Source organism: Astatotilapia calliptera, chromosome 23, assembly GCF_900246225.1.
Source record: "Astatotilapia calliptera chromosome 23, fAstCal1.2, whole genome shotgun sequence".
In the NCBI taxonomy this organism is placed as follows: domain Eukaryota; kingdom Metazoa; phylum Chordata; class Actinopteri; order Cichliformes; family Cichlidae; genus Astatotilapia; species Astatotilapia calliptera.
This window is the reverse complement of record NC_039323.1, coordinates 20826093-20836225: the sequence shown is the minus strand read 5'-3', so window position 1 is coordinate 20836225 and position 10133 is coordinate 20826093. Positions and strand designations below refer to the sequence as shown.

Sequence of the window (10133 nt, the reverse complement as noted above, 5' to 3'; positions counted from 1 at the left end):
TGGGGTGGAAAAATCAAAGGCTTTTTTTTTTCAAACACATATACAGGTGGTTACATATGGTTAAAATTATTCAAATTCAGTAAGTATACACGCTTTTCATATAAATATAATCTTAATTATTAATAAACTTAATTATTTTCTGTAGCCCACATAATTAAACATGCGAATTTTAATACTATGTACTGTAGCCTGTATAATAAATAAATATGTAGCCCACTAAGTATACAATCCAGAAAGCTACACAACGTGGGGCGGTTCATTTACAAACACAAGTCTAACTTAAGTGTCACACTTTTTTGTTAGAAAAAAAAAATCGAATTGTTACACGATTAAATTACACAAAATGTCAGAAATCTGCACTGTCATGAGCAAAAATTTAAACCAAATTTTTCATGATTTGTTGGATTAACCCACTGAGGTCTAAAATATAACCGTCCATGTTTGACTCCTTTTGATTTCACATTTGTATTTCACCATTTTTTTGTCTTGCCTTGCTTGGTATCATTCTTTTCAGCTCAACCTCACGAGTTTACAGTTGTTTTTTCATTGACATACTGTATTAACACAACTCATCTGAAATCACACAAAAAACATAAAATCCTAGTCATAGCTTTTTTTTACTGTACAAATCACAGACATGTTGAGTAAATTATTTTATAAGTTGAAATGTAAATATAAATGTACATTTTGAAAACGTATGCACACATTTTGTAAACATGTACAACTATTTATCTAAAAATGCAGCCAGTACACCTGCCGTTTTTTAATTTTGTGCAACCAATTAAAAAAACTACTATAACTAAAATGAGAGAACAATCAGGTGTTGCAATAAGATGCCCCACAAATTATTTGTTCCAGTAAAAAAAAAAAATGTTTGTCCGCCACAAGACAAAGGAGAACACCACAGGGATAAACCTGCAGGCCTAACAACAGGAGGTGTATCACTCCTCTTTTCCACCTAGAGACGGTGTTTACATTGTAATCTGCATTTGTGACAGTCATTAGTGCCCTCATTGACACAAAAACAACATAAAAGACTAACTACACAACGCACACTATGCACTCCAAGCTAAACGTCACAAATCTCGCCCATCTCAAAACTCGCTCTCTCTCTGTCACTCGCTTGCTCTGTCTCTCTGCCCCCTCTTCCTAAACAACCAAATCCCACGTGTTGACTTTTAAAAAATTGGTCGACATGGTACATTTTACTTTACTGTTTTCACGCTGACCTTAGAAAATGCTTTTAAAACAAACAACAACAAAAAAAACTGTGACAATAGTACACTCTAAAAACTATTGTTTAAGCTCAACAAAAAAAATTAACGCAACAGTTTCCATTACTCTTTTTGAGTTATGATAACTTATGTTGAAATTAGATTGAACCAACAAACTATATTGAGTTACGGGAATTAAATTATCCTCCATAATCAAAGGTGATTTTAATTACCATTTACGTAATATTTGGTAGCTTAAAAACATATTTTTAAGTTGTTTACTCATAAAAATTATGTTCCTCCAATTACTTTTTCCACATTATTTGAAATGATTTTTAAGTGTTATGTAATCAATTACAGCAATTACAAAAACAATTTTTTAAAGTTCATTACTTAAAATATTAAGTTGCTGATTTTCATCATTATTATCATCATTTTAGCTTTCTCTTTTTTTATTGTAATAGCTTTTAAGAAAGGAATTCATTCAACATTTTTTTAATCAAATAACTTTTTTTATTTTTTAACAGTAGGCATTTCAACACTTTGTATTTAAAAAGTGAAAATAAACCAGAAATTTAGATTTATACCATCACAGCCAAGTTATAGAATATGCCTTTATGTATTTAACACCACAGAAACAAATGTGTTCAATTGGTTAAAAAAATCTACTTAGAAAACATTTTGTTGCAGTAATACTTCCATGCAAGTGTTCAGTAAATGTTAACTTTCAATGCCTACCAAACTTTACAAGATCTTGCATCTTTCTATTACACAATGCAGCAAACACCTTTAAGATCAATTTTACACATACAGGATTCAAAACAGCTAACAATTTGAAACAGAGTCAACATCTTTAACATAATGATGGTTCCATCAAGGTCAAGGAACAGCTTCTGAACAACTTCAAAAGTATATTTCAGATCCTTGCATTAGCTCAGATTGAGAGCATATATTATGCCCATGAGCAAAACACAGCACCTTGGGAAATTCTGGCCCTCCATGATTTTTGTTTCCTCCACCACAATGGTTGCAGTCTTATGGTTAGATCCAGGGGTGTACCGGTTACTGATGATGGCAGTTTTCATCACCTGCCTTAAGTTCTTCGGTGTCCTTGTAAAGCAAATTTTAAAAAATAGGTTAGTGAATTATAGAATCTTAATGAATTCAGATGATCAATGGAACGAACACACACACACACACACACACACACACACACACACACACACACACACACACACACACAATGCTGAATTACTTACACCAAACTCCATGAAAAGGTCCTCGTCCTTCTCTCCAAGGAAAGTGATAAGGCAGCAGATGGCTACTTCTCTGCTTGTTTCAATTGTCTTGTGCTATTTAAGAAAAAATAAAATATGAGTATAAAATACATGGGTGACTGACAACAAAGTGCATTTCAAAGCTACCCAAAGTCTAAAGGTTGTCCTACCTCAAGAAGCATGTCCTTGATCTGCCTGATTCTCACTCCCTTAGCTCCTCCCCTTGATAAAATGACATCCATCAGTTTTGGGGTGCAATTGTCAAGTGTAGCCATTCAAGGCTTACAGTGGTTATTCTCTTGAACTCCTCCTTTATCTGTAGACCACACAAACAGAAGAATTAAACCTTGCAGACTATTAGCTACACTGCATTAATGAATGCTCTAATACATTATTTAAAGAGGATAGAAGTGATCTAAGGCTACCCCAAGTTTTGAGGGAAGAAAAACAATCTTGGTGAAGACGAGGGAGACTTCCCCACCATAACCGTGGTGTAATCTCTAATGTTTTAGCAACCCTGTTTTTGCAGAGGTTTCGAATTTACACATTGTTCACTCCCAGCCCATTTTGTAAAAAATGTATAGGTCATGCAAGTTTTATAAAGACATAAAATAGGTGAGCCAGATGGAAAAAAGAAGCCTCTAGGTTATCCCTCTGACAAAACTATTCACAGTTTAAAGGCTTCTAATTTTGGTAAAAAGAAAAACAAAATTAGCCTAAGATCGAAATTAGATTGCACTGTGTAGCAAAACTTTAACCACGCTTTTCCTAGCCACAGTTGCACTCTCTAGCTGAAGCTGAAGACTCAAATGAAACTTTATAAGTCTTATCCTCTGCTGTGCTAAAGTTTAGAATGGCTAGCATTAGCTACATGTGGTAGTGCAAAGTATTTCCTTATCTGTATGAGCATCACATCATACACAAATCCACTACAGGTGACTAGCACAAATGCTTTGCTTTGGTAGAACTGTTATTTGTAAATGAAATGTTACTTACCTTGAAATGTCTTTTACAAAAGCTTGCACCATGCAACCCAACATGTGTGAATTTGCCCGGACTAGTTAAGTCGGTAGGGGAGGGAATTTGAAATCAGAAGAAAAAAAATAAGTTATCTATTCAATTTCTTTAAGTAATTACAACTTGAATTTTATTTTGAACCCACTAACATTGGGATTTAATTTCAAATTACATATAAAATTAATTTAATGTAATTACCAACATTATTAATTCAACACAACCCAAAAAATAAAGTTTGCAACTTAGAAGGCCTATCTTAATCAATAAATTAGAATTTTTATGTTGCAGCTATGGATTTAATCAAGTGGTGGTAAAAGGCCTGATGAATTACTTTTTAGAGTGTATTTAGAAAAAAGCATGGCTTATATATATTTTTATCATAACTCTGGATTTAGTGGCCTGTCATTAGCTCTGTTCTGGTGGCTAAGATGTCATCCCTGTTGGACAACATCTCCCACCCCATGCATGAGACTCTGACAGCACTGAGCAGCTCCTTCAGTGGGAGACTGCGGCACCCACGGTGTGGGACGGAGAGATTTCGCAGGTCTTTCCTCCCCACTGCTGTCAGACTCCACAATAAAGACTTTTGCAGCTGATCAAACACACAAACCCACACATGTGCAATAAGACTGCTATATGTGCAATTCTTGTACAATTCTTCTTCTGACGAAGTTGTATTTTTGTATTTTCCTACTCAGTTGTATATAGTATTTGTATTTTATTGCATTCCAGTGTTTTCTAATTTCTGCTATATAACTTTGCACTTTTGCTGTAACAAAACAAATTTCCCACCTGTGGGACTAATAAAGGTCATCTTATCTTATCTTATTAAAATGTAAAAACCAGTGTATACTTTGAAGTCCAAACCTTCAACACTGACTGAGACTGCAGCAGTTGCAGCTTAAATCAGTCATGTGATTTGGAGGTGGTGTCTGTGGACCCCAGAGGTTTAATAACACTCACCTTCATTCCATTTCCAGAGTGTAACAACCAGCCACCTGTGTGAACTCTGAAATTCCCATGGTGTTTTTCAAAATGTGCTCTGGCACAATCATAGGCATCGCTTGCTCCAAAGAAGCCGGTCTGCACTATGGTCTCAACCATTTGTTATTGGTGGACTGGGGGAACACTATGCAATATATTCAGTTTTAGCATTTATATTCACTGTTAACTGTAACTATGCTAAAAGTGTTAATGCTATCTTATTTTAATAAACAACACTGTCATATGCAAAATTAGGGTGGCACTTGGGGTGGCAAGAGATCATTTTAGGGTGGCACATGCCCCTCTATGCCACCCTTTTAGATGTGCCCCTGTATTTAAAAAGCAATTTTTACATAATTTTTTAACCAGACGGGTTTGAAACGTGGTGATTTATGGCCAAGTTTTTCATACAATGGCGGCATCTAGTGAATCCTACAAGTACTTCCTACTTCCCAATCAAGCAAAGTGAAAGGAAAAACAGCAGCCGGCATTTTTTTTGTTTCTTTTTTAACTATCCACAGCTAATGGATGCAGACAAAGAGGAACGATCCTAAAAGATGTGGTCTCTGTGATGTTTGGACACACTGAACTAGTAACATACTGGTAAAATTCATGAGGAAGAGGCGGACAGGTTTTAAGCTTTACTTTTCGGCTGTTTCTCTGATTCATGAGTAAAGAAAGCACACAGCCCTACCCTCTGGTTCCCATAAACTGCCTCCCCTCTATGGACTAAAACTCTAATGTTATATAACTCAGTGAAGTATTCAGAATCTAGACTTTTAATCTCCAGTGTTTCACCTTCCTGTTATTTTTGCACTAGATATCTGAAGGAATGGAAATGAATTGTAGATAAATTGTGGCAAAGTGGGTCACTGGGTCCTAGTCCTATGTCCTTGTGTTTAGTATCTCTTTTCTGTCATGTGCCTCCATGTTTGTTCCTTTCCTTGTTTCAAGGGTGAAGTGTTTTCTTCGAGAGCTCTATAGATTCTGATTAAACTTCAGCACAGCAGAGCCAAATTAAATAATAATGTACAGCTTAATAACTTGTACATGTATAAACTTGAAAATGATCTAAATTATTTTATATCAATATGGCACCGCTGAAGATCATTCATGCGAGTCCAAGCTGGTGAAAAATAGAGAATACAATCTAGTTTCTCTCCCAAGGATTGGCTTCTTACCTCATCTTCTTCTGGTATCATTTTCAAAGCATATAAATAAATAAATAAATAAATACTTAAGCACAAACTATGACAAAAAGAAAGAAAAAAAAATCTAAATTACATTGTTTAACTTGAAAGTTTTGAAAGTTTTTATTTACTGAAAATGTTTTCAGATATGTAAAACTATATGTCCAGCAATGTTATTTATTCCCTTCACTCTTCTTACAGTAGTGTTTATTTCCTCATCATTTCCAGTACTCCACACTGTGGCATATTTTTACAGGGCTGATTGTCAGCTGTATGTGTACTAATGGTGACATCTAGTGGATCCTAAAAGCTTTAACAGAAAGTGAAAGTAAAAGCAGCTCAGCCTGAACACACCCAGAGATTAAAAGAACAAGTTTTGAGAGACTGCCAAAAGAAAACAGTTTCTATGATATCTGGAGGCAGAGAGCAGCATCACACAGGTAAGATTATAAGGAAAAGATGAACAGTTTTCAAACTGCAGGAACTTCGTTTTAAGGTTGTTTCTAAATGTGACACGAAACAGACTTTTTACAGCCCTTTGGTTTCCCCATCGCCTCCGCACAGAGGTGACCAGCTGTTGAGGTGAACTGGAAATTTGAGATAACATCATAAATATTTATAAATAACTCACTGCGTTATCTCTAACTCTTTAAACTTCAGGTTTAAACTTTCTGTCTGTCCGTTTGGAGATCCGCGTTTTATGTTCTTTATGGTAAATGATCCGCATGTGTAGGCTAACTCGAGGAGCTCAGTGTTAAAGGTCAAGGGTTTTTTTTTCCGTTTCGACGAAAAACAAACCGGATTTTTCGTACGTCATATAAACCCTTTGTTTACATTATTTTGAAACAAAGGGCTTCCTGTAACTTTGTGATGTTGTTGGTAAATAAGGAAGTTTTATTCGGATCAACAGCCCTGTACTTTGTCAAATTCCAAATGCTACAAATTAAAATCTCCGGGATCATAAACACAGACAGTGTTAGAGACGGTCAGAGAGAAAAACGGAGATCTGTGGTTAGACCGCGTAGACATGTTTTGGGATCAAGCCTATAAACGCAGCTTTCTGTAAAAGAGCCTCTCATGCTCAGTCATTTGGGAGCTAACCACGCTAACCGCTGTTCAATTCATTCAATTCAAACCACACTCCGTATGTATGTCTGCGTGAGCTGTAGCACAGCCAATCAAATTAACTCAAAAATGCTGCAAGGAGTTATTTTTTTCTCATACATAAACTATGAAGTATTCAACAAAAAACCGAAATGCAATATGCAAAACATGCAAGAAGAGAATCACAGACAGAGATGGAACAACTTCCAACTTTGTCCGACAGTTGAAGTTCCATAAAGAACAGGAGGTGGTCCTTCTCTTTTGCTACGATGAGATAGCTGACTTCATCTAACTAGCAAATGTTGTCCAGGCTCCGTTGGTGATACAGTTTTTTTTAATGTGTATGATATTTTTGTCATGCGATTTTAAAGCCGGTCCAACAAGCGCATCCAAGAATAACATGCAGCTTATCTCAGAACTGTCGGTGAAAATTATTCTTGGAGCTAGGTTTAATTGAGCTGCATTCTAAAGAGGTGCAATTTCACAATTTGTGTATATTTTCTAAGTTCACTATTTTGTCATGTGTTGAGAAAAACACAGATTTAAAAATCACATGGTCTAATATTTACATTTAGCATAACTGCAACATTCTTTTAATTTTTTTTTTTTTTTTGTAAGACTCGAAAGGACTTGAAATTCAAAGTTTCAGACTTGTGACTTTACTTGGACTTTTACACCAGTGACTTGAGACTCGACTCTGACTTGCCTGACATTACTTGAGACTTTACTTGTGACTTGAGGATAAAGACTTGAGACTTACTTGAGACTTGCAAAACAATGACTTGGTCCCACCTCTGTTGTCTACAAATAAAGTTGCACATTACACAGAAACTACAGTTAACTAAATGCAACAAATAATTTGTTCAACATCAAGTATTACGTTATTATGTGGAAAACAAAACAAAACATCAAACCGTAGTATCTTCCCTTTTAGATGCTTTTTCACTCTTTATAATTGCTGGACAACATATGAGTATTTAAGAGTAATCCTGTTGTGGATTTTTCTCAATTTTTTCAGGCTATTAATTCTGCTGCTGCTGCTATCTGGACGAAGTTTAAACCATGACAACACCAAACCAATGAAGTCCACCTGGTCTGCAACTCGTCATACTTACCATAACACCAGCCAGGATGTGAACCCCCTAGCTTTGGTGTATTAAACATCCACTTACTGGCAAGGGGCATCTTGTCCAGGATCTCCTCTCTGACTGTAAGTTAGACTTCTTGACTGAAACATTGCAACAGACTGGAGACTTTTTCTCACTCAATGAAGCCACTCCATCTGAGTCTTTTTGAACCTGTCATACACTCAACAAAAATATAAACGCAACACCTTTGTTACTGCTCCCATTCCCCATGGGATGGACGTAGAGACCTAAAATTCATTCCAGATACACAATATAACCATCCCTCCCAAACAGTGGTCACAAATCAGTCCAAATGTGTGGTAGTGGGCACATCTGCTATATTGAGATAATCCATCCCACCTCACAGGTGTGCCACATCAGGATGCTGATCTGACATCATGAGTAGTGCACAGGTGTACCTCAGACTGCCCACAACAAAAGGCCACCCTGGAATGTGCAGTTTTTTGCGCTATTGGGGGTCTGGGGACCCAGAACCGGTCAGTATCTGGTGTGACCACCATTTGCCTCATGCAGTGCAACACATCGTCGCATGGAGTCTATCAGATTGTCAATTGTGGCCTGTGGAATGTTGGTCCACTCCACTTCAATGGCTGTGCGAGGTTGTTGGATATTCGTGGGAACTGGTACACACTGTCGTATACGCCGGTCAAGCACATCCCGAACATGCTCAATGGGTGACATGTCCGGTGAGTATGCTGGCCATGCAAGAACTGGGACATTCTCAGCTGCCATCTGCCCTGAACAATGTGAACCATGATTCATCCGTGAAGTGCACACCTCTCCAACGTGCCAGACGCCATCGAATGTGAGCATTTGCCCACACAAGTCTGTTACGGCGACGAGCTGGAGTCAGGTCAAGACCCCGATGAGGACGACGGGCATGCAGTTGAGCGTCCCTGAGACTCAAACCAATTGTTTCAGCAGCTGTCTGGGTGGCTGGTCTCAGACGATCTTGGAGGTGAACCTGCTGGATGTGGAGGTCCTGGGCTGGTGTGGTTACACGAGGTCTGCGGTTGTGAGGCCGGTTGGATGTGCTGCCATATTCTCTGAAGCACCTGTGGAGACGGCTTATGGTTGAGAAATGAACATTCAATGCACGGGCGACAGATCTGGTTGACATTCCTGCTGTCAGCATGCCAATTGCACGCTCCCTCATTGCTTGTGGCATCTGTGGCACTTTGCTGTGAGACAAAACTGCACATTCCAGGGTGGCCTTTTGTTGTGGGCAGTCTGAGGTACACCTGTGCACTACTCATGATGTCAGATCAGCATCCTGATGTGGCACACCTGTGAGGTGGGATGGATTATCTTAATATAGCAGATGTGCCCACTACCACACATTTGGACTGATTTGTGACCACTGTTTGGGAGGGATGGTTATATTGTGTATCTGGAATGAATTTTAGGTCTCTACGTCCATCCCATGGGGAATGGGAGAAGTAACAAAGGTGTTGCGTTTCTATTTTTGTTGAGTGTACTTGAGGCTTAGGGAAGAACAGGGGTCTTGCGATGATCCATTGCAAGCACTGGAAAGTTCTTCCTGTCTCTGTTCCCATCTTTCACTCATTGAAATTCACCACTTTAAAGGTCCCTCTACATACTCTTAAAATCATATAACCTGTTTACCGACCACCTAAGCCAAAGAAGTATTTTTTTTAATGACTTTGCTGCTCTTCTTACTCATTTCTCTGTACTTTCTTCTAACATGATGAGCTTTGCTAACATTAATTTGGACAGTGATAATAACTCCCATTCCAGACAATTCACATTCTCCTCTCCCTTAATGCATTAGGTGGTATACAAGTGGATTGCTATGGGCCTTAACAAAGTAGACTGGGATTAACACTGGGGAAGCAGGTATGTAAGCAGGGTGCCAAGCTTGTTAGCATTGGAGCTGAACTGCATCTGTAAGACTGTATGCAGTCTCTGGGTGTCCTCCAAAATGACAGATGTTGCATCAGGTGTTAAATCACTGGGAAATGAGGAGTAATCTGGTACTGGGTCTGAGTGGCTCATCAGGCAAAAGCTGTAGTGTAAAAGAAAAAGCAGACAAACAGAGTAACACGCTCCAATGCATTTATTTACTTAAAAGAAGCCAATAGCATGCACAATAAATGTCTATGCAAGAGCTCACCAGGGCACTCCGGCGAGTTTCATTTATATACTCCCTCCAACGTTATCCTATAACAAAAACTCAAA

At 38.0% G+C, this 10133-nt stretch overlaps 1 protein-coding gene and 1 long non-coding RNA gene across 5 annotated transcripts in view; one reads left to right on the top strand and one right to left on the bottom strand.

Moving 5' to 3' along the window:
* The window catches only part of LOC113016627 (uncharacterized), a 141005-nt gene that overhangs the window by 56343 nt on the left and 74529 nt on the right, over positions 1-10133 (top strand). The gene's annotated exons all lie outside the window — the stretch shown is intronic.
* On the bottom strand, positions 1752-3546 carry LOC113016643 (uncharacterized). 3 transcript variants are annotated; one of them, XR_003271278.1, is made up of 3 exons: positions 2662-3481; positions 2474-2566; positions 1752-2324 (listed from the first exon to the last, which is right to left on the bottom strand). It is a non-coding gene; the product is annotated as an uncharacterized LOC113016643 (long non-coding RNA). The 3 variants fall into 3 exon arrangements; XR_003271279.1 differs by lacking the exon at positions 1752-2324 and adding an exon at positions 3488-3546 and having other exon boundaries at positions 2331-2566; positions 2662-2807; XR_003271277.1 differs by lacking the exon at positions 1752-2324 and having other exon boundaries at positions 2331-2566.